Below are 25,600 nucleotides of genomic sequence, written 5' to 3'. Positions count from 1 at the left end.
GTCTGATGGGAGTTTCTTCATATGTAACTTTCTGTCTCTCTCTGGCTGCTTTTAGGATTCTTACTTTGTCGTTGGTGTTTGCCAATTTAATTATAATGTGCCTTGGCGTCTGTCATTTTGCTTGGGACTCTGTAAGCTTCTAGGATTTGTGTGGGTTTTTTCTTCTCTATCTCAGGAAAGTTTTCTGTCATTATTACTTGGAATATGTTTTCCATGTCTTCCTCAGTTTCCTTTCCTTCTGGAACCCCTGTTATTCTAATATTGTTTTGTTTTGTATTGTCCCAAAGTTTCCTTAGGCTCTCCTCCTGCTTTTTAAATTTTTTTTCTAGAAGCTGTTCTATTTGGGTATTTTTTTTCCATCTTGTCTTCTAGCTCACTGATGCAGTCCTCTGCTTCTTCTAGTCTACTTTTGATGCTTTTTAATGAGTTCTTCATAGTAGTGATGTCATTTTTCATTTCTTCTTGATTCATCTTCATTTCCTCATGGTTCTTCTTTATTTCCTCTTGGGTCTTACTCATATTGTCAAATTTGTCTTCCATTCTTTTTTTCATCTTATGGTCATTACTCTGAATTCTTGCTCTGGCAGGTTGCTTGCTTCTAACTCGTTTACTTCCTTTTCTGGTGATGCCTGCTTTTCTTTCATTTGTGGGCTCTTTCTTTGTCTCTTCATGGTCTCTCTTTTCAAGATGTCTGGTTACGTAGATCTCTCTCTTCTTTCTGTGGAATCCGCATGTTCACACCAGTCGGGGCCCCCACAGTTTTTTCAGGTCTCAGTTAAGATCCCCAGTTGCAGCACTGATGTGGTTGTGAGAGGCAGCACGTACAAGTGTTTACCTTGCCACCATCTTCCAGGAAGTCCTGATGGTCACTTTTTTCTGCTGAGCAGGAAGTGGGCTCTCCTGCTGCCCCTGGGGATGGTGCTCAGTCCCTCTGTGCCTCAGACCCAGGCTCTGCGCCCCCACAGCTGCAGTGCTCAGAGTGTCTGGCCTTCATTGAGTATTTCTTTAAGACGGGAAACCACATTTAGACTTGGCTGCCTGTGGAAACAGGACCAGCGTCCTTGCCTGTGCCTTCCTGTGGCAAGCCTGGGCCTAGTTTCTGCTCTGCTTCCCGAACAGTGTCTTGAGCTCGTCAGATCCAGGAGAGAGGCTGGGGGCTTCCTTAGGAGAAGACCATGGAAGTGCTCTGATCCTGAGAGCCAAATTTTTTAAATTTAAACTTCTTCTAGTGCCACTTCTTCAAAATAGACTCGCCCAGGCCATGGTATTTTGTGGAAGAGCCACACTCAAGAGGCCAGAGAGCTGCATATGGCTTGTGAGCTGCAGTTTGCCAACCATGGCCCTAAATGAAGTTTTAGAAGTACAAGAGTTATTTTCTGTGAACATAGTGCCATCTAAGAAAAATATTTATTATTTGTACTATAGATAAATAAAACTTTAATATTAATTTGTAATCTAGTAATAGAGGATATATAACTTTATTATAATTGCTAATGATTTTTTGTTGGTGTTCAGCTTGTACTGGTATATGGAAAAGCAGCCATTAGTTACTTTCGATGACTTGTTGCTTGGTTTAATCAAGCCTCCATAATGATCACAACACATGCTCTCTGTAGTCACTTTCACTGTGGCCATTATTAGCATGCTGACAATTGAAGAGATTTTGAACCTGGCTGTTGGAGAATAAGGCCCAGAGGTGTGGTGTGGTTGATCTAAGAAAGAAATTTCCAATGCCAAAATCTGGGACCAGTTATCCAAAGGGCCATCTCTGGCTTTGATTTCTGGGTTTTCCTAATTGACAGTAGGAATCTTAGATTATCACATGCACCATGAATTTGTTAGTCTGAAGGAACTAATCAAAATGCTGTTTCTATAAACATTTTTATTGATTCATCATTTCTGAAATCATGCAGTGTAGTCCTATTTTGGGTAACACAGTTACTTATGAAAGCTGCTAGATAGATTCTGTCAAGCTTAATTAAACCTTTTTCTGCTGGGAGACTTCTTAAAGTGTTTGTAAACTGTTGACTGTTGTATCATGTCCCAAATATTACTCATAAGATGGAATCTCTACCAGTAAAAATACTCAGAGGCATCAAACCTCCAAATCTGGAAGCCAGTTGACTCCTTTTAGACATACTCCATATGTCTCATTACCTCATCGTGCAGCTCAGCATTTGGTCTTGTGCATTATTTATGGGTGGGATTCACTTCTTTTTTTAAGATGTTCCAAATCTTCTTTTCCAGTGTCTCCTTTTTTTGATACCATTCTTTCATAAATTTTAATGATGTGAAAAGTACCTAAGAACCAATGGAGAGGTTCAGAATAGCAACCTTTATAGGAGGCCCTGATGAAGAGCTTATCAAGGGAGATTTTTTTCCCAATTATAAAATTGGAAGAAAATCTAGAACTTTAGGGATAATTTTGACTGCACAGTATTGGAAATGTGAGAGAATGTTAGGCTAAGTGAAGGCTCAGGACTTAGACTGAGGAGAAGTTTGATTATTGAGGTCCACTTTGAACTAGGCAGGGTTTGGACTGATAAAGAAAATAAGGGAGAGCAATCCCTAAAGAACTTTGAGTTGAGGAATGAAGTAATGAAAACAATATTTTAAGAAAATTAAATTTGGTAGCATTGTAGAATTAGAGGGAAGACGTAAGGATGAGGAAAACCAAGAGGCAGGAAGACAAGTTTATATATATATTAGATGCCCAGTGCATGAGATTAGTGCACTCAGTGGGGATCCCTCAGCCCGGCCTGCACACTCTCACAGTCTGGGAGCCCTCAGGGGATGTCCAACTGAAGGCTTAGGCTTGATTCCTGCCTAAGATGACAGTTAGACATCCTTAGCACTGCCACAGAGGCGGGAGAGGCTCCAAACACCAATGCTGCACTCACCAGCCATGAGCCTGTCTTCTGGCTAAGCAGTGCTCCCCCTATAGGAGCACACTGACCATCAGGGGGCAGCTCCTGCATTGAGCATGTACCCCCTGGTTGTCAGTGCACGTCATAGCAACCGGTAGTTCTGCATTCAGTCAATTTGCATGTTAACCTTTTATTACATAGGATGGAGAAAGGTAATGACTGAGGAAGGTACTGTAATAACTAAGGCCAGTGTTATGCCATTAATAGCAGCAACAACTACCATTTATCAAATGCTTACTATGTGCCAGGTATTGTGCTGTTTTACATAGATTACATCATTTAATCATCACAGCACCTTATGAGATAAATACTATTATTAATCTCATTTTGGAGATGAAAGAAAAGTTAAATAATTTTCCCTGATTGGTAAAGCTAGGATCTCCACCTAAACCATCTGATACCAGGGTCCCTGCTAAAAAAGAGGAACATTAGAAATATTTGAAAAGCAGAAAGGAGAACTAGCCAATATTTTGCTTAGCATTGTACTTGGTATTATGGCATCTTAAAGTACTTTATCATATAAATTTAAAATATAACCAGAGAATTAAGTCATTCAACATGGACCAAACAGATGCCATGCATTTTATTCCCCCAGAAAACATTCTGAGATTTGTGCATGGAAGGTTTAGAGGGGAGGGAGCTCAGGAATAGGCAGATGTATCAGAGACCTCAACTAATCATATAGGAAGTTATAGGACTGGAATGACCCTTCAGAGCTGCCCCAGTAAAGGCAAGGGACAACTTTATAGCCCTCCATCAAGCAGTTGGTAGATGAAATGCTGGCTGTCCCTAGGAAAGAAGGGTGACTTTTGAACAAAGCAGATTTCTTCTGCTGATGGCAGGTCCTGAGAGGGATTCCACTGTGAGTCTTAAGCCTCAGCCCTGAAGGAAATCTACACAAAGCACCACAGCACCCACTGCAACAAAGTATAAAACATATATATTTTAAATTATCTAGTCTTCAATATGCAAACAGTCAGTAAACACTTAAGTCACATTTGGGAGGAATACTTTCCTTTTAAAATACTGTTCAGTGGAGAGGAGAAACCCAATAAATCCGTCAGTACATTTCTTTGCCCTGGAATAGTGGCCTTAATTCTTGATGAAAAATAATCAACAAGAAAGGCATTTGGTGTATGGCTTAATTGAATCACTGTGTTTTGGACCCATTTGTTGTTAATGTTTAAATCCCATACTATTTTCACACCTGCTCTCATTTTTGTGATGCCTTGTTTAAGCAGAAGTCTAGTCTGGATTTCTTGTTTCAGACTAGACTTCTGCATGGACTATCACCTCTGAGGAATCCAGCTCATATGGTATCATAAAGTCATCCTTCAAGTCTGTCTTTTTAGACCACACTAGGTTTGCTTGCAGAAAGGAGCTGTGTGAATAGTATCATGTGCCAGGATGACTTAGGGAGCACTCCAGTGGGCCACTGATGATCAGGATAAATATTAGGCACACACACAAAATACAGGCATACCTAAGCTTTACCTGTCAAAGAATCTGATTCCTGATGGCAGTCATACTTGTTTTTTAACAGCCTTTAAGATTCATTAAAGTTTGAAACCCCTTTCTAATGGGCCAGTGAAGACCTTTGATAAATCTACTCTATGGATATCTTTGGGAATGAGATTCATAGACCTTCTTTAACTTCCTCTTATTTATTTTCATTACCTTATCCATTATTCATTGATAAAGATAGTCCTTTTGTTTATCTTGATGGATAGCAAATAAGTGACAGCATGCAAGCAGGGATCTGTGTCTCTTTTATTCATTTGTGTAATAAGCCTTCATTGAGCAGTTACTATGTTCCAAGCACTCTACAGAATGCTAGGACTACAACAGGAAGATTCAACCTCTGCCTTTAGGGAGCTCACTTCTCTGGGGAAAGATATAGAGACTGTCAGGTGACAACATGCTAATGTAGAGAAGCACAGGAGCTGCAACAACACAGACCAGCAGTCCCTAAATCCTGGACTGAGAGTCAGGGAGGGTTTCCTGGAGGAAATCAACTCTAGAGGACTCTGCAGAACTGGAAATGAGTCAAACACCACAATTATGTGGTGTTTCCATCCATAATTGTGTCACATCGTTCCACTTATTTAGTTTTTCTTTTATATCCTTTAAGAGGATTTGTATATATTTTTTCATAAAGATCTTATAAAATGTCTTTGAACTTAATTTCTAAGTAACTCACATTAATTGATATTATTGCGAAGAGTATGTTACTCTATATTGTTTTTCTGGTTTGTTATAGAGAACTACAGTTCAACTTGGTATAGTACTTGTATCTTATAAGTTTTCAGAACTCTAAGTTTGGTGATTTGGTTGTTTTTTTTCTATGTAGATAAGCATAATATCTGCAAACAATGGTAATCTTTTCTCATCTTTTTCAGTCCTTATATTTCTTATTTCCTTCCATGTGTTATTGTACTGGCCAACATTTCCATATATTATTGGCGAGCAGCAGTAACTGTGAACATCTTTGCCTTCTTCCAGATTATAAAGGAAATGTGTCTCAATTTTCTCTTTTGAGAGATTGTTTTCTGTGGGTAGGTTTTGATAGATAACCATTTTCAGTTTCAGGAAGCAAGCACCCTTCTAAGTTTTTCTAAGAATGCTTTATCTTAAATATAAATTGGGCTTTAACAAATGCTTCATTTAAATTGTATCTTTTGAGAGGCCTGTGTGATTTTTATCCTTTAGAACCAATGACAGGATGGATTACACTAATAAATTTATCAGCATTTGTACCATCCTTGCATTCTGAGATAAAAATTACTTGATTATAATTATTACCATTTTAATATACTACTAGATCTCATTAGCTAATATTTTATTGCACATGTAGCATATTAAAGTAAGGAAAATTGGCTTATTATTATTGGTTCTTTCACTGTTCTTATCCAGCTTTGGAATCAAGGGTATAATAATGTAATTAAATGAAATGAAATGCTCAGCATCTCTTTTTTTTTTTTTTTTTTTTTTTTCTGTGTTCAAGGAGCAGTTTGTAAAGTGGGGATTATCAGTTCCTTAAAAAATTGGTAGGATTTACCCATAAAATCATCTGGGTCTCGTGCTTTGGGGAGGAAAGGGAAGCATAAGGAGATCTTCTATTATTAAATCAATTTAATTAGTGTCCACTGATCTGTATGTCATCCATAGCCTTTGTGTTGGTTTTGGCACTTATTATTTTTAGGTGCTCATGGAAAAAAAAAAATGAGTGTCCACCTGGGTGTTTCAGGAGAAGAAATGGTATCTCAAGAGCTATTCAAGGACAAGAAGGCACCATCTCTGAGCCAAGGACTGTCAGAATATATTTCTGTGTGCAGGGCACACAAATGTCTCTTCTCTAATCAGTGTGTCCTATTTGTCCTAGGAAGGCAGCCTCAAATGGCAAGATGCTTAAAACATGTGGGTTTGTGTAGTATGAAATCTCTCTGACATCTTCATCAGTGACAAGGCCAATCGTTCTTTATCCTGTCATTGGCTTTTTGGGGGGAATCACTAACTTGGGGCCCAGGAAGCAAATGACTAGCTAACTCTATAATCACTTCTTTGGAGGAGTCTGTGATTACATGTAAACTCTTCATTGGATAGGAAGTAGGTTTACCTTTTAGAAGGACATGTGGAATCCATTAGCCAACAACTGGTCTTCAGAAGAGCTTGACTAAGGTTGTGAGAGATCCAGAAATCTCATATGAGGATTTCCCGATACAGCTGGACTGAAAATGACCATAAGGGGCATGATAGATGTCTTCTCATATTTAAAGAATATCCATGGAGTTGGGGTTGTAAACTGCTTTCAGTGCACTACATTGCACAGAAGACAGGAGGAAAGCAAATTTGAGTTCAAAGTAAGAAGAGATGTTATTCCTTCATTGCTGGGGGAGTTTATTTATGTAGAAGTTTTAAGCAGAACATCTCCTGGATTAAGGCAGAAATTCAGTTTTGACAATGGAAAGGAAACCTGAGGGCTGCAAACAGACCGTGTTCTCAGGAAGACAATGTTTTATTTATTTTTTATTAAATTATTATCTTTGTACATATACCAATGCCCCCCTCTCCCATACATGCCCTCCCTCCCCAGAGTTTTGTGTCCATTGGTTGTACTTATATGCATGTATACAAGTTCTTCGGTTGATCTCTTATCTCCCCCAGATCTCCCTAACCTCCCCACTGTAATTTCCTCTACCTCTTTAATGCTTCATAACAACCTGTGCATTATTTATCCCCAAGCTAAATATGAAGACACCAGAGATCAGAAAACTTAAGTAACTTGCCCAAGATTGAACAGCACTATTAGCAGAACCAGGATTTGAACCAAGATGCACCAAATCTGAGCTCATTTGGCAAAGACTAGGCTGCTCCCACTTTGGTGCATATACAGGAGTCTCCCAGGTTATGTGTTAAAAATGCAGATTCAGTTTCAGGAGATCTGGGATGGGACCATGTTTCTGCATTTCTAACCAGCTTCCAGGTGGTGCTGGTGTTGCTGGTCCACATGACATTTTGATATGAAGGTTTTGGGTGATCTTGATAAAGCTGTTCAGGGGTCTTTGATTACAGATGAATCTGATGACTGTTTCCCAGGTGAGAAACAGAAGGAGCTGACCCTGGTGTCCATATGTCTGGGAAACCTCACCATGACTCACAACTACTGCTTGTCCTGCTGAGGCATGGGTCAGGCTCCCTGGGAATCTGGAAGAAAGGGCTTGGCAGTGACAGAAATAGGCTTGGGCACAATAGTATTTATTGTATGCCCACAGTGAGCTGGAGACTATTCTAGGCTCTTGAGATACAAAGATAAACAAAACTCTTTTATAATCTAGCGGAGTGAACCTAACCCAGTTATCACAGGATTTAGTTACATGTTTACCTTAAAGTTTTTCTAGCCCTTGAAATATCCTGACTTTTCTCACTGTCAGCTTCTCTGTGCAATCTGTCACCAGATTGGCTCAATATGAATAAACAATGTGGTGGACATGCCATAAAATTAATGTGGACTCCATTATAAAGTTCTCACAATAAAAAAAGAAAATATACACTCCTACACCCCCTCCTTTAATCAATGTTTGCTTAACTAGTGCTTCAGACAAGCACATCTTAGGCAAATGGATGGCCACATGGATACATCTGGGAGGGGCCAGCATATTGAGTTGGCACGAGCTCTGCTCTGCCTTGTCACGGCACTGCCTTTGATCTTTAATTTGAGCCATTCTAGGCAGGGCTCAGCACACTCTGAAAACACTCTGTGATTGAAAAATGTGCACTCCATCAGCCAAAACATTTGTTTATATTTTACCCCCAGTTCAAAGATTTTCATTCCTTGTCATGCTTTCCTCAAGCACTTTCTTTATATAATTAAAGAGGTGTGAGCGCTCTACACTCCTCCTTTAATCAAAGCAGAACTGTGAAATAGGCTCCTTCCCTAAAGACAGAGAAAGATGTCTCCCCACTGTGTCAGGCACGAAGTCCATGAGGATATGGCAAAACAACCTACATGGCCACATTTCCAGAATGGTAAAAACTGTCAGGCTGTCCAGGAAGGCAGGAACCCCAGAAAGACTGTGCCCTTCCAAATAGGGCCTTCACAACCCTGGAGGCACAAGGCTGTTTGAGTGTCCTAGTGTGTCTCTACTTGTATGCAATGGTGTCTCATCAGTGGCACTGTTCACACTTGGGACTAATCAATCATGTGTCTGTGCATTGCAGGATGCTTAGTGCCTTACTTGGCCTCTACCCTTCAGGTGTGTGTATTGCTCTCCCCCTACCTCCACTAATTGTAAAATCAATAATGTCTCCCTGCGGCAACAAAATCTCCTGCATTGTAAACTATTCGCTTCATTGAATGGACTTGCAAAGAGGTCTTTCCATGAGGCAGGGTCTGTGGGACCCAGAGTAGTGGGCACACAGTAGGGTCACCTGAAAAATGTTAAACAAATTATAATGGCCAGGCTCATGACAGACTAAGTAAGTCAGGGTCTTGGGGGTAAGGCCTGGACATAATAACTTTGAAAGGTCCCCAAGTGATTCTAAAAAATGCTCAGGGTTGAGAAAGAGAACTTTCATGACCTCCTCCAGAGGACTAGGAGAGGAGCAGGAAACTTGAGATATCACAATTTGATTAATGAGTAAGGCAGGAAAGGCCAACAAGGACAAACAACCATCCTAAGTCTTTGTGTGCTCTTTTTGTCTTCTTTAGAAGTTAGTAGAACTCCAAATGAAGACACCATGTGCTAAAGCTAAGGAATCTGGGTAATGTTTCACAGCCCCACTGGGAGAAAGGAGGAATCCTGAAGGCAGTAAAAATTGTCTTGGGGATTCAAACACAGAAATGTAGGCTGAGTCTTAGAGACTTCAGGGTAGAAGGAAGGACAGGGCAGCATGGGAAGTGTCTTGAGACTGAAACGCAGTCCTTCTGGCCACTTAGCTCCAGCTAACCGAGGGTAGGGAAATGGCTCCAGCAGTGTTAGCATGGGGTCTTATGTGTCCTTCCATTTCCCTCCATGATACAAAGGCCCTATACTAAAGAGATAAGAAAAACAATGGGGCATGTTAGTGTCAGACATCTGGGTTTCAGTTCAAAAAGACCTGAAGAAGACCTCAATCATCTTGCATCCTCATTTCTACTACTGCAAGGAGATGAAGAGCATGAGCCTGGGAGTTCACTAGACTTGTGTTATTAGTTAAGAGATCTCATGCAAATAAGCTGCTTTGCCTCTTTGGGTTTCAGTTTTCCCATCTCTGAAATGGGGATAATAGGCCTATCTCATAAACCTGGTCAAAGAATTAAATAAGATAATTCATGAAAAGTACTATGTAGACAGACAGTTTGCTAAATATTAGCTACTACCACTATTTATTCTTTGGCCCCAAAGTCCAGTAGATCAGGAAGTCCTGTGACCTATTCTTTGGAAGTGCCTTTGGAAAATCTGGCCCCCTCTTCCCCATCTGTTGGCATTACCTAAGTTCTGCACTGCTCACCCTTTCTGGCAAATCTCCCTAGCTCTGCCACCCAGCAACCTCTCTCCAGGTGTTACTAGGCTCTTGTGACTCTTGATTAAAACTTCCAAGGGTTCTTTGCAACCAACAGGGTGAAGTCCTTTGGCCCTGCTGTGGTCACCTCACGTGTTAGGATTAATGATCTGGGTTCCCATGATTGAGAACCTTAATTGGCTTCCCTTGCTTATGTTTTAAAAGTGTGAGTGTGTGTGTTTTCCAGTCATTCTGAGTGTTGTTCACATGAACTCTCCTGCTCACAGTTTATATGTCTTGGACTGAAGTGTTGCATATTTCCACTGTCATATATTAAATACAAAGTTTTGTTTTCCCGGCAAGTGCTGTGAGTGATTTGGAAACATTGCTGGTCCTGATTAATTTCTCTTCTACAGCTCATGTAAGGTCTTGTTTATTTACATTAATAAGACGACTATACAAACAGCTTGTATGTGAAATTGTCTCCTGAGGACACAGAGGCTGATGGTAAAGGCTAATTCATGAATGAGGAGAAATTGAAGCCCGGCTCTTTCAGCTCGTCTGAACCTATTGCTGCAACAAATCTCCTGTTTACTACGACAGTTATTTTATTACAGGTCGCCCCAATTTGGCAGCTTATCTAATAGCTTGCCCCTTTTGCGGGGAGTCAAGTAGAGATGAGAAACAAAGAGAACATAAAAAGATAAACTGCCGCAAAATCAAATTCTTTGGAACTTGTAGGCATTGGTTGACCCTCAACAGGAAATGCTTCCAGGAATATTTTGTTAAACTGTCCCCAAATTTGGAATCTTCAGATTCTTGTTCTAAGTCACCATCCATCTATTAGGTGTAAAAATAGCCAGTTCTGCCTGTGAGGGTGATTCCACTGAGGCTGCAGATAGGTGTAACTAGGAAAACATGGTGACTTGAAACCAAAAGCAGTATTTCTTTTGAAGGGACACATTTTAATTTCTTAAACACACAGCTCACGTGGGTACTGATATAGATTATTACCATAGTATCTGTCTTCCTATTCATTCATTTTCCTACTGGGTTCTGACTATCTCCAATTGTGAACTTATTTGCTTATTTCTCTCCACTAGACTTGGAGGCAAATGACTAGAAAGGAATGTTTTCATAGTGTAATGTATAAGGGTATGGATGATTGACAACAGATAAGCCTGATTCTAGTCTTAGCTCTGTTGTTTACCAGCTCCCTAGTGTGGGGAAAATTATCTGATTTTCAAAATGATCTCTTTCTCAAAATTCAGTTTTGTTATCTGTCAAATGAAAGACTTGCTCTTGCCAATGTGGCTTGATTGAATGGGCATTGTCCCATGCACCAGAAGGTTGCTGGTTTGATTCCTGATCAGGGCACATGCCAGAGTTGCAGACTCAATCCATGGAAGAAGGCATGCATGAGGTAGCTGATTGTTGATGTTTCTCTCTCTCCCACTCTGCCTTCCTTTCTTTATTGAGAAAGAGTCAATAAAAATATTCTTAAGAGAAAGAATAACCACCTCACTGGGTTATTCTGATGATTCAGTGGGATCATATAAATAAATCAGCCAGCAGAATGCTTGACATACCCAATTCAGATCAGCTGCTGCCATGAGGATGAGGTTGGTTTTTATACGTTCCCTGAGAACACAATGTCTCTTGTCTGCACCACCAGCTTCTAGGTCTGTACCTAGAAGTGAAAGGGTCTGAAATGAATGAATGCATAGCATTCCCAAGTGTCCAGGTCTTTGCTGTCACCAAGTAAGTATTTAGGTAAGCCTGAGCACATCCACAATCCAATGACATGTTCAGTACTTTGGCCATATCTGGACAAATTACATTCTTAATAACTCCTCCCATAGGATTTGGGAGAAAGAATCTCTCTGGGGAGCCACTCACATAGCAAATGTGAACAGAAAAGAACAGTGACTTAGGGGATGAATCTTTGAGGGGACAGAAGGAATAGGTTGAAGAGTCACTCAGAAATGAGAACAAAGAACTAGCCTCAGAGGTCAAGGGGGGAGTTTCTTGAAGGAGCTGATGATCCTCTGTACCCAGGGTGGCAGCAGCAAATTCAAGGGGAAGGCTACTCCACAGAAACTGTACAAATATCTCTACCGGGCCACGCCCTTGGGCACCCAGTTTCATTACGGTTGCATTAGGCCATCAGCTCACTTTTCTCTATTCTGATTAGTGGCTATTTAACAGCACCAAAAATGAAAACTATTCTAGCGGCTCTCAGCTGGACTGAGGTTTGCTCACCTTTATTTGCACACAAAAGCCTGATCCCATTAAGATAGGCAGCAGATATGTCCTGCCATGGCATTGCCTAATGCTCACAAACATTGGATGCTATTTAAAGCCTCTCCTTTGCAAATATGCATTGGTCACATTTGTGCAGTGTCCCTTAATTAAGGCCAGATTTGAAGCTCTCACAGCTGTCACTCCTTTAACTGATGATAGAGAATGTAGGACTTGATTTTTCCAGAAGATAATTTGGGCATCAGAGAAAAGCCAAGAGATCCTTGAATCGCTGTGGCACTTACCTTGACTTCCAGGGTTCTTATGAAAGAGCTTCTTAAACAAAAAGGGACACAAAGACTCTTTCATAGAAGTCATCAACACTGCCAAGCAGAAGATTTATTGGGTGGGAACACACACACACACACACACACACACACACACACACACACACGCTTTATTTGAGGCACCCTGGAAAATGAAAAGCTATCTGATAAAAGTGATCATATGAGAAAATGGTCTTGAAGATAGCAGCTTGGATTTCTGTGAAGGCAAAAATGCACCAATTTATAACTGAAACTCTGCTAGGAGACTAAAAAGAGTTGTCTACCTTCTCTTTTATCTGCCTTTCTCTAAAGGAATCATGCATGGGTTGGAACACATGATCTTTTGCTTACCAAATGCTTTAATTAATAAACGTACTATACAAAGATTGCCAGTTATCAAAGAAATAAAATACTGATTTTTTTCCCAGCCACGTGGTTTGGAGCAGGAATGTGGTGGTGGAGATGATACTGATAAAAATAACAATCATAACAGTCATAATGTTAATGTTTATTGGGTGCTCACTCTGGCACTTTAAAAGTACTCATTTTTATGAATTATCTCACTTGGTTCATGAAAACCAATGAGGTAAGTACTAGTTTATGTACATTTTATGGCTTCCCAGCTTAAGGAATTTGCCCAAGGTCACCCAGCTATAAAAAGTCAGGGTCAGAATTCAGAGCTCTTGAGCTTGGTCGCCCTGAAGTACCTGCTCAGCACTGCTGTTATCCTGAGACAATGAAAAGCATGTGGACTTTGGAGATAGACCAGAGTTTCATCCCTGTCTGCCATGTGACCTTCAACAAATTGCTTCCCTTTTCTGAACCTCAGTTCTTCAATTAAAAACAAAAACAAAAAACAGCTGCCTCTTAGCTCTAAAGATTAAATGAAATTAGGATAAATAAGATCCATAGGTATTCAACAAATGTCAGTTCCTACTCCACCTCTGTTTCATTCCATTCTAATTATTTCCTTTTTCTACCACTGAATGGAAGCATGAGGAAGGCCCTTCTGAACAAATGGGACCTGAGAAGACTTTGATACAGGGAAAGTGATGAGGTCATTGACATCATCAAGGGAGAAACCTCAGTAACCTGGTAAGGGCAGAAGCCTGTGGTGTGGGTTAAGGACACATGATTGTGAAGCGGGTGCTTGTTCCAAATTCTTTGGTAGTAAGAGAATACTATGCAAAAGTGGAAGCTGCATCAAACTGGGGGCTATACTGACCCCATATGTAACTTCTGTGGTTTTGTAAGACGTGTTACTCTATTGTAATATCATACTGAGCTAATAACTGTGAAGTGTGAATAAGTGATTCAGGATTCTCTGGGTTGTGTTTCCAGATGGTTGAAGGTCATTTGGATACTTGTGGGCCTCTGCTTCCCTCTGGCTTTGGGTGAAATGTGAAAGTTGTGATGAAATGTCCTGTAATAGGTTTTCCAAACTGTGTCTCGGCCTAGAAGCACCTTCTAAAGGTAAATTATGGTCCCTTTAAGACTAAAACTATACATGAAAATGAGGAATTGATGTGTAGCATTTCATATCTATGGTATTACTAGCTTGTCTTTCTGATATAATAAAGAAAAAACCTATTTAAGCAATTTCAACTACTCAATTTAGAGCTTTTTTATTCACATAGTCTCAGTACTTTCCTCTTAATTTAGGACATATTATTATAAAAAGTATACACTTATTTGGGCAACAGAAAGACTGAATTTATGGCATAGTTTGACTATATCAAATATTAAAAATTAGTATGGTCTAGTTGTTTGTTGCCTAGCATGAAATTCTACATAATTTTTTGGCTGTGGATTTAAGAATTTAACCAGAAGTTCTGCATCAAGTCTGCACAATAGGCTATATTATGCCTGAGTGACAAATACAAAACAGATTTCTTTTTCGCACTAGTCCTTAAAGGGCCAGCAGGGGCTCTGCTCATCACAGTCCCTAGGAGACTCAGGTTGCTGGAGGCTCCACCATCTTAGGCAGCTTCCACTTCACACAAGTCTAAAATTTGCTCTGGCAGAGGAAGAAAGGGTTGGAGAGCTGAGCACCAGCAATTAAATGGTTCAACCCGGAAGTGACACATGCCATTTGCATCCCATTGGCCCGAAACTAGTCACATGGCCACGCCTAACTTTAGAGGGGTGGGAAATTGTTAATACTCAATTTACAGAAAAATCAAAGGATCAGATACTGAGAAACATCAGTATTGAACAGGAGTTCATCTTGTCATTTATTCCCTTTCCCTAAGAAGAAAAGATTAGTACTTTCATCAACTTTGTAAACTGTAATTTTGAAATAAATCCTGGGGACTCACAGGAAGAGCGGTGGGGAGTTCCAGTTGGCCAGTAAAACTTGGGAGAAACATTTGCTGAAGCTAATAAGAGGGTCTCTTTGACTTAACTTCCCCATTTGTGGTACTGAACCAAAATGAACTAAACCATAAAATTCCACTCCACCAGGATCTAAACTGTAATTTCTCCATTATCCAAAGGAGACATTCTGTGAACAAGTTAAAGCCATGGAATTTTACTCAATTCAAGAAGTACTGTCACTTAATCTGTGCTGTTTCTAAAAAAAAAAATGTAGCATTAAATTTTACATGTTCTTTTCTCAAGGGATTTAGATGTAATTTTAATATGAGGCCAATGATAATGTCTGGATTTAAATATTTTAAACAACATGCTACTAAATTAAATTATTAGTCAACAAAACATTATGATCTTTATTGTATGGCTTTGTGCAATCCTGACCCACTGCCAATATATTCTTGGGGATTCTCATTCCCTAATTCTTGCAAGATAGTCTGATTCAATTGTTAATAACCTATTTAGAAAAAAAAATCATTAAAATGCTTTTTTTCTTATTCAAAATAAAATTTATCTTGGTTTCATGAGGAAAAATACATCTTATAATGTTTATTATGGACTTTTGTCAAGAGCAACAGGTCAAAAAAGAAATTACGTTTTTGAGCCACCAAACAGTAGTATCGGGGATACAGTTGAAAGGTAGTTACAAAGGCAACTTTCTAATCTGATGACATGAAATTTGAGGACAGATTATAGCAAAGCCTGGTGAGTAGTTTATGGCAAAAGGCCAGGAGTTTCCCAGAGGCTGCCCAGGACTGATCTCCAATTCTTCCAAATTGGGCAAATGTAACTGAACCAGGTGACTCCTTCACAACTAAGAGCAAGAAAGATAGCATTACATGGATAAAGACCAATCACACTGACTATTGTGTAGACATTCCATGCTTTCCCCAAACTGCATAATTGTTTAATCTTTAATTTTATTTCATTTGAGTTTAAAAAGCCATTCTTTATTGTATGAACCCCAGTTCTGCCACGAAGCCATCTGTGAGCTCCTTAGCTATTGCTGCCCAGTTGAGTCATCAAATCCTGGTCCACCTGCAGTAGATCTCATTTATTTTGCTCAAGAATCTTATCTCCCCAGACAGATACTAATTCCATTGGGAGCAAGGATGTAACACATGACACTTTTGATTTCTCTAGAGAACTAGGTTAGTGATAGGCACATAATAGATGTTTAATCTTTCATCAATATAGTAACCCATCTGATGATTCAAACCTTTCTTTACACTCACATACACTCTCACACACACATGATGGAACAGGAAATTTGGGGAGAAAATGAGCTCCTTGTCACTAGAGTCATTCAGGTAAAGACTGAATAATGGGGGGATGGGGACACTGCTTGCTTCCATATCTTAGCTATTCTAAATAATGCTACAATAACCATAGAGGTGCATATATTCTTTTTGAATTAGTATTTTGAATTTCTTCAGATACACACTGAAACAGAATCACTGGTTCATAAGGCAGTTTCATTTTTAATTTTTTGAGGTAACTCAATACTGCTTTTCACAGGGGCTGCACCAGTCTGCATTCCCACCAACAGTGCTCAGGGTTCCCTTTTTTCCACATCCTCACCAACACTTGTTGTTTGTGGATTTATTGATGATAGCCATTCTGATGGGTATGAGATATCTCATTGTGGTTTTAATTTGAATTTTTCTGATGATTACTGATGTTGAGAATCTTTTAATATGTCTGTTGGCCTTTTGTATATCTTTTTTTGGGGAAGTGTCTATTCAGATTTCTGCTCATTTTTTAATTGAAATGTTTTGGGGGAGGGGTTTTGGTGTTGAGTTGTATGAATTCTTTATAAAGGTTGTCCTTTTGCTTTGTTGATGGTTTCCTTTGCTGTGCAAAAACATTTTAGCTTGATGTAGTCCAATTTGTTTATTTTTTTTTCTTTTGTATTCTTTGCCTAAGACAATATATCAGAAAAAACACTAAGAAAATATCAGAGATTTTACTGCCTACATTTTCTTCCAGAACTTTTATTATTCTAAGTCTTACATTTAAGCCTTTAATCCATTTTGAGTTTATTCTTACATATGCTATAAGAAAGTGATCTTAGACGAAACCCATTTGGCTCAATGGATAGAGCGTCGGCTTGGGGACTGAAGGGTCCTTGATTCGATTCCGGTCAAGGGCATGTACCTTGGTTGAGGGCATATCCCCAGTGGGGGTGTACAAGAGGCAGCTGATTGATGACTCTCTCTCATCGGTATTTCTGACTCTCTATCTCTCTCCCTTCCTCTCTGTAAAAAATCAATGAAATATATTTTTTTAAGGGAAAAAAAAGAAAAGAAAGTGATCTAGTTTAATTGTTTTTCATGTACCAATTATTTTTACATGTACCAATTTATTTCTAAATTTTGATTTTGTTTACAACACTTGAGGAGTTCTTGATTAGCACAGACAAGAAATTGCAAACTGTTAACAGATAATCTCTCTGACCACATAAAAATGGGAGCCATTTGTCCTCAGGGTTGCATAAAAGTGAATTAATGTAGCATTGTGACCAGTGTGTTATAACTAAGTATATACTATGATTTAGTATAATATGTGATAACTATCAGGTTCTTCAAATTTTTAAATGCTTTAAAGATTATAAAAACATTAAAGTAGAACCTTGAAACAGTTTGAAAGCTGCTGACCTACCTTGTCTAGCAGACATATTTTACCAGTTAAATTAGCCCTAGTGACCCAACCAGTGTTCAACTTGGCCCCTTATAGTACCTCCTCTGACTTTGGTTAGATGACCTCTATGATTTTTTTTCTACTCTAAGATTCTGTGATTCTAGAATTCTATGTTTAGTGGGAATACTTGTTAATAAGCCTAATTTTACTAGGATAAGCTTCCTCCTCATCCTATTGGTTGGGGCATTTTGTTCTTCTCTGTATTATAAATATCTGTTATAAAATGAAATTTCAAAGTTATATTTTTCTAAAAAAGGATAGATGTATTTTGTTCCAACTCCATTTTATTTTTGTTCCTATCCATTTTAAAGTTTGTATAAAATAGAAAACATTGATCTTCTACTGCAAGAAGAGTTAGTGAGTTTTGGTAATGCTAATTGGTAACTATGAGGTCCAAGTTTAATTTTCATGACCAGCAAGGTCAGTGACATATGCCACCTTTGTTTGTATTTTGTTCCCTGACATTTAGCCTATATCACAGAGCCTGATTCAATTTGTTGATGGTTTAGAGCCACAGCACAAAACAATCCAGCCACCTTAAGAAGCAGATAAATCATTTTGCTAGTTAACTTGGCTTTGTGTCGACCATGTCATTATTACCAACTTATTTGAGGCAGGGATTCTCCAATGCTTAAGTAGACACTTCCAGTAACTTTCCAACTCATTCCTCATCTTAGGGGTAATGCCTTGGTTAACTCATGACACCTACAGGAGTCATGAACAACTCAAAATCAATGTTTTACACTAATGCCTATAGATTAGTTTATAGCTTTCTTCTGCTTTAGATCTCTAGGTCCTAGAGTCTAGGAGTATGTTTATCTTAAAGAAAACAGACCGTTTCATATCATTATTTAAAAACACAAGTTGAACAAATTAAAATTATATAGTGATTTTTTTTTTGCAGACCTCAAACATATGTAGAATATAGTCTCAAAGAGTGTAACCTTAGGCTTCAACAGGGGATGCCCATTATTGCTCAGATGACTCAATAAACCCAGAGGAAAGGTGGTCTTGGGGAAATCCTGGCCTATTAGCTCATGATGCTATATTTTTGTTCCCTTTCTGGTAGTCAAAGAACAACCTGGAGGCTGGGAGTAGAGTGAGCCCTGTAGGAAAAAGAGACTCTCCAAAGGATCTAAAGTCTCAGATCCTTGGGCCTGCTTTGCAGAGAAAGCTTCCATCAAGTCTCTTTGTTACAACAGGAAAGAATGATTGGGAGAGTTTTCAGTGCCAGGGTTTAGGGCAGTACAGGGAGACAACAGAATAGAGAACGCAAAGCTTCTGAGAAACTGGAGCTCTCCTGTGAGAATAAAAGGGCAAGTCCGAGATGATAATAAGATGGCACCTTTCCATGAAATAATCAGGGAAGAGCAGGCATTCAGAAGCCACCTGGAACCCTATCTCTCCCACCACTGCCTGTCAACCTCAGGTTGCATGCATTGCTTGGGCGGAGGAGGGCCTTTGTGGGCCTTCTCAAGTCACTGTGTCCCTCCACTCCCAGTGCTTCATTCCAAGCTCCTGAAGCTTCTGCCCTTCACTTGGTAACATGTGCTGTCTCAATCATTGTGTTAACCTTGCCTGTTTGGTTTCCACCTTATCACTGTGCTTCTGAGTTTTTGAACTGGATAGATATATATGGGTTCATAGCTTTATGCTTTGGTATGTGACCTTGGGCAAGATACTTAACCTCCTTTTTCCTCCTCCTCTAAAATGGTAATAGATATTGTCACCCTAGTCAGTTCTCAGCAAATACCAGTTTCCTTTCTATTGCTTTACCTGGTGCTCATGAACAATTTTTTTTTTTTTTTAGATCTCTCTGACTATGAGAGCAAGTTTTTCTTGCAGGGCCCAGGGATTCTATCAGTTATCAAAATTGAATTTTTGACTCTATTTAACTTTGACTCTGGCTTTCTTCTAACTAGGGTTTATTCTACTCTGTCAAAGAAATGCTTTTCTTTTTACTTCCATATTTGCTGTCATTCCACATTCTTAGAAGTATAAGCAGGTTGTTCTCTAGATAATTAACATCACAAGGCAGCTATTGTTTAAGCCAGAAATGAGTATCATTTATTTGTATTTCTTTGAATGTAACCTCTATGTTAGCTTTAGCTTGATTTTAAATAGCACATACTATCGATATGTATTGAGTTCTTTAAAATGCTTTTTACAAACTTTATCTCCCTTTGTCATCACAAAACCAACCCAATAAATTAAAATATAGAATAATTAGTATTGCTAATTAACATGTATTGTCACTTTAACAAAGTATTTTTGCTGTCAAAGCATAAGGAGGCTGGGTCATTTTCAAAATTCTTACTTTTATGCAGTTACTCACACCTGGGATAAAGCTTATTCTTGAGCTGCTATATACCTATGCTCTCCTTTTCACCTGAAATCAGGAACCCAAATATAAGCATAATATCTAGGAGTAAATAATCATCTTGTTTAATCAATAGCTGATATCAGGAAGCTTTTTGAGCCAGAGCAATGACATGATGACAGCAGTTATCTTGAGAAGATAAATTTCACAGCCACATGCAGGATAGTTTACCTGAAACCACAACATTAGCCTTTCTTATACACACACATCTGGGTGTCATGATTTAAAAGCTCATAAATAGGATATGTTTAAAGAAGGAACTGGTGAAAATTCAGAATTTCTTTTTTTTAAATAAATCTTTATTGCTCAGATTGTTTCTCCTTTATTCCCCCATAGCTCCCTTCCACCCGGTTCCCGCCCACCCCCCTGCCCTTACCTCCACCATTGTCCTCATCCATAGGAGTACGATTTTAGTCCAGTCTCTTCTTGCACCCCCCACACCCCTTTCCCCCTGATAATTATCAATCCACTCCCTTTCTTTGCCCCTGATTCTATTATATTCACCAGTTTATTCTGTTCCTCAGATTTTTAATTCACTTGATTTTTAGATTCACTTGTTGATAAATAGGTATTTGTTGTTCATAATTTTTATCTTTACTTTTTTCTTCTTCTTCCTCTTCTTAAAGAATACCTTTCAGCATTTCACATAATACTGGTTTGGTGGTGATGAACTCCTTTAGCTTTTTCTTATCTGCGAAGCTCTTTATCTGCCCTACCATTCTAATGATAACTTTGCTGGATAGAGTAATCTTGGTTGTAGGTTCTTGCTATTCATCACTTGAAATATTATTTGCCACTCCCGTCTGGCCTGCAAAGTTTCTGTTAAGAAATCAGCTGATAATTGTATGGGTGCTCTCTTATAGGTAACCAGCTGCTTTTCTCTTGCTGTTTGCAAGATTCTCTCTTTGCCTTTTGCCCTTGGCATTTTAATTATGATGTGTCTTGGTGTGGTCCTCTTTGGATTCCTTTTGTTTGGGGTTCTGTGAGCTTCATGTACTTGTAAGTCTATTTTTTCACCAGGTGGGGGAAGTTTTCTGACATTATATCTTCAAATAGGTTTTCAGTGTGTTGCACTCTCTCTTCTTCTGGCACCCCCATAATTCTGATGTTGGTACACTTGAAGTTGTCCCAGAGCTCCTTACACTATCTTCAACTTTCTGGATTCTCTTTTCTTCTTGCTTCTCCAGAGGAGTCCTTTGGCTCTTTGTATTCCAAATCTTTGACTTGATTCTTGTGTTCCTCCATTCTGCTGTTGGTTCTCTGTATAGTATTTTTATTTCAGTCAGTTTATGTTTAATTTCTAGTTTGGTCTCATTAAATTTATTGGCCTTTTCTAGGAAATTCTTGATAAACCTTATAACAGTTGTTTTGAACTCTATATCTGGTCTTTTGTTCTCCATTTCTTTCGTTTGAGATCTATTTCCTTGTCTTTGCATTTTTGCTACTTCCCAGAGTTGGTAGGATTGTTTTGTGTGTTTGGTGTCCTATTTTGCCCAGTGGGTCAGCCTCCCAGTTACCTGAGGTAGACACTCTTGGTGCTCCCCTTTGTGGACTTGCATGAATAGCCTTGTTATAGTTAAGACTTGATTGTCATTGGTATCCCTGGGAGGAATTGACCTCCAGGCCCATTGGATGTGAGGATCAGCTGTGTCTTCTCCGGGATACCTTCTGCATTGGAGACAGTCTTATAGGATCAGACTTGCAAAATTGCAAAAGCCTCTGAGCTCAGCTTGGATGGGGCGGAGTCTCAGGGCTGAGCTGACAGTCTTGGCTTCCCATCAGCCCTGCACTTGCCTGAGTTTCTGCCTGACCTCCGCCTTCTGGGGCACCCCTGAGTTTCTGCCTGACCGTCCCAGATTCCCTGTGCAAGAGCGTGGGTGTCCCAGGGGCCAGTCCAGAATTGGGTTGGGTCTCTGTAGTCTCGAGCTTTTGACTCCTTCCGCTATGGTGAGATCACAGCAACCTCCACAGTCAGACCTCTCTGCTCGCACTCACTTGCGCAGGACTGTAAACCCTGCCTGCTGCAGCTCCTGGTTCCCCCAGTCTCCCAGTCTCTGAGTCTCCAGATGCCTTTCTCAACAATCTGGACTCCACCCATATGAGCCTTTGTCCACGGTTTTGGCCAGGGTTGGGGTTCAGTATAGTCAAAAAGTGTTCAGTGCAATCGGGGACTTCCTTTCCCCTCCCACCAGCCAGGCATTAGGCCGAGCTGCACATGAGCGTCTCCCTACCTCAGCACTTTGTAGCTCCCAATCTGATCATTGAGCCTCTCTCCTTCTTTCTAGTTGTAGGTTTCCCATTCTGCCAGCTTTCCTGTGGTTTTGGATGATGTCTGGTCTGTCTTTTAGTTATTATTTTGAAATTGTTGTGTGAGGCAGCAGCTTAGGTGCTTACCTAGGCCACCATCTTGGTTTCTGTCAAAATTAAGAATTTCAAGATTGCACCAAAGAAGCTGAAGAATCAGTGCTTATTCATCTGGTTTTCATGTCCTAAGTACTTAATGTACACAAGTGCATATTATTAATGCAGTCACTTGGAAGCCATCTATAGATATCAGATCTGCCTTTTCCTTTCCTTTTCACCAAAAGTTGCAAGAGAATGGAAATTATTCATCTGGCTGCCACCTGAGTTATTGTTATGGAACACATTTAGTTTGACATATAACCCTTTTCTTAGCTATCTTTCAAAAGTCACATGAAAAAGCTTTCATGTTTATATATTTCAGCCAAATTTCTTCCTCTTGAGTATGCATGGAACACAATATTTTTATTAATGAAATAAATATTCATAATGGATATATATTGGATGCATCTATGTTTAGAAGAGAGAATAAGGGGAATGATACTCATTTGATTTTTTTTTTTTTTTTTTTTTTTTTTTGTCATTCTCTCCCCCAAAGAGCAAGTTCTTGGATTGGGTAATATCATCTATGGAATCTGATGTCTTTCCTTGATCATAAAAATTTTCAGTTTGGTAAACAGTTTCCATTCTCAGAAAGACAAACGAGAAAAATAGTTACTATTTCACTGAATAATTTTGGGCCTAGAAATTTGTTATGAAAGGAAGAATAGTGTGATCAATGTTCTTCCACTTGGATGAATGAGCACTGCATGATGGGAAAGAGACAAACTAGGACTTTGGGAGAAGCAGGAAAATTAAGAGAAGCTATAGGATATGGTGAAACAATTCAGTTAGTGGGAGGGGAGGCCTCAGACTGCAAGTAGAGCCCCTGAAGAAAGATGTTGGGAGAGCCAGAGAGTAGTCTAGAAATAAGAAACAATAAGAGGGAATTGTCCTTTTTGATTTTTGGTCATTCTAGCCCTTGGTATATCTGGCCCTTAGTCAGCCATCTACAGGCCCTGTTCTTACAAGTAAAGAAGAATTTCCTTTGGACTAAAGAATTAGGCAACTAGTAGAAGCAAAAGAGCCTAGGCTTTGAGCCAAGGGCTCTTCATTCAAACCCCCATCACCACTTCTCTGTGACTTTTGACATATTTGCTTTCTCTAAACTTCAGTAAAATAGGAATAGTCAAGATAATTAACCTGAATGACATATGAAAGGTGCCTAGTACATGTTGAGCATTCTACCTGTGATGACTGTCACATGTATGTGTGGGGCTTCCTACTGCCTGCATCCCTGGAAGCTGCATCTGGTTTTCACCTATAGTTTCTACAGAACTTGATCCTACAAGCTCAGGTGATTAATTCCTTCAGCATCTCCCCTTGCTCTATTTCTAAACCTTTTTATGACATTTGAGACTTTCCATAGCTGATCTCCCAGACAAACTAGGAAAGACTAACAAAAGTTTACATTTAAAAAAATAGAGGTACCCAAGTTGCAAGAAAATTTCTCTTGAAACCTTGATTACCACCAGACCATTACTGAAATGCAACTAGATCACAGCAATTTGCCTGTTACAACTCTGGCTTCAAATACCACTTTAGAATCCTGTGTAAATAGAAGTGGATTTTCAGTGAACAGTGCAAACAGAACAACAGCTTGCTTTTGTGGAGGAATGTGTGTGCCTATGTGAGGAAAGGGATTCTCATGGCCATGACAGGGACAGGTCATTGCCAGGAGGCAGCCAGCCAGAGCCTGGAGGAGGAGGAGGAGGAGGAGGAGGAGGAGGAGGAGGAGGAGGAGGAGGAGAGTGAGAAGGAAGAGGAGGAAAGGGTTAGGAGGAGTGGGAGGAGGAAGGTTGGGGTGAGGAGGGAGGAGGGAGAAGAAGCAAGAGAGAGGGGAAGAAGAAGGGAAGGAGGCAGAGGGGGAGAAGGAGCACACCAGCATTTCCCAGCCCTTCCTCCATGCCAATGCTGAATTAGGTGCTGTCACCTTTAATCTTCACAAGAGATTTTGGAATTAGATACCATCATTTTACAGGCAGGGAAACTAAGGCTCAGAAAAATATCACCTACAGGTATAGAGTGCTCTTAGGTGAACATCATGTCCTAGAAGAAAAGGCTTTTAAAGATGTAGGAACATATATGCAAATGGAAAAGGGGCTCCAGGAATATAACCCAGGAGCTCTCCATGCAGGAGCATCAGCTTAAATAGATGCAGAGCTTCAGTGAAAACATGCAAGGTCTGGGAACAAGGAAAGTTTAAATCACAGCAAGTAAACTTCCAATTCCAGGCCAGTTATTAACACTCAGGCCTTTCATTGTCCCTCTGCCATCTCTTAGCTTCTTGCCTCCTCTCCTTTGTCCCTTTCTTCACTCTCCAGCCCTGGAAGCAAAGCCCAACTCTTCTCCTAGTCAGCCTTATCTCAGATTTGCAGTTATCTCTTGTTGCCTTGGTTTTTGCTGATCACCAGGCCTCAGGACCCCCACTCCCATTCCAAGCAGTTTTTCAAGTTATTTTCACAAAACAATTTGCTCTCAAAAGGGATGAGAAACTGTGGTTAGATATTCTAACTGGTAGGTACAAATGTTTTTCCAACTGGTAGGTACAAAAGTTTTTGGCATGGTTACAGGGACATAAGAAATAAGAAAAGAAGATAGACAATTTTGAAAGATGAAAATCGTATTTTAACACCATGGTAGAAACTTGTGAGGAACCAGTAAAACTTGCCTCAGAAGGAGCAAGAGAACACCATGGTATCACCAAAAGGAGTCTCTAGCAGGAAGTCCTCTCCCTGACACTCTGGGAAAGTCACTTATTCTCCCAGGATGTGGTTTATCAGCAGTGAAGCAAGGGCCCTTCCTGCCATCCAGCGCTGAAATTCTAGAAGGCTGCTTGCAAACATGTGTTTTACTGCCACCCTGCCCCCATTGAATATCTCACAGAGAAAGCTTTCCAAAGGCATTCTTGCTTTTCAGTTTGTAACCAAAGGGGCATTAGTGTTGTGTTTTCTTTCTTTGATTGGACAAGAGAGTTAGTTGTCATTTGGGAGTTAGGGAGCAACTTGAGAAATGAAGAAAGTCCACAAAGTAAACAAAAAGTGACCTGACAAGTCAAATAATCCCAAAGTACAGGAATCCCCTGAGGATGCTGCCTAAATGCAGATTCCAGCTCAGTAATCTGGATAGGCCCAAGATTGTAGACAGGCTTTCCTTCAGATGATGCCTTTGCTGCTGGTCCGTTGACCACATTCTGAGTAACAAGAGGCTAGAGATCAAAGAGTGCTTATTATTTAAAAAGAAAAAATAACAGAGAAGTATACACTTTGGAAATA

The 25,600-nt window shown here is 39.7% G+C and overlaps 1 protein-coding gene across 4 annotated transcripts in view; it reads left to right on the top strand.

Annotated features, from left to right (window-relative positions):
- Positions 1–25,600, top strand: part of THSD4 (thrombospondin type 1 domain containing 4) — a 701,089-nt gene that overhangs the window by 480,180 nt on the left and 195,309 nt on the right. The gene's annotated exons all lie outside the window — the stretch shown is intronic.

Source organism: Pipistrellus kuhlii, unplaced genomic scaffold (assembly GCF_014108245.1).
Source record: "Pipistrellus kuhlii isolate mPipKuh1 unplaced genomic scaffold, mPipKuh1.p scaffold_m20_p_1, whole genome shotgun sequence".
NCBI lineage: Eukaryota > Metazoa > Chordata > Mammalia > Chiroptera > Vespertilionidae > Pipistrellus > Pipistrellus kuhlii.
This window is presented reverse-complemented; position numbering and strand designations above follow the sequence as displayed.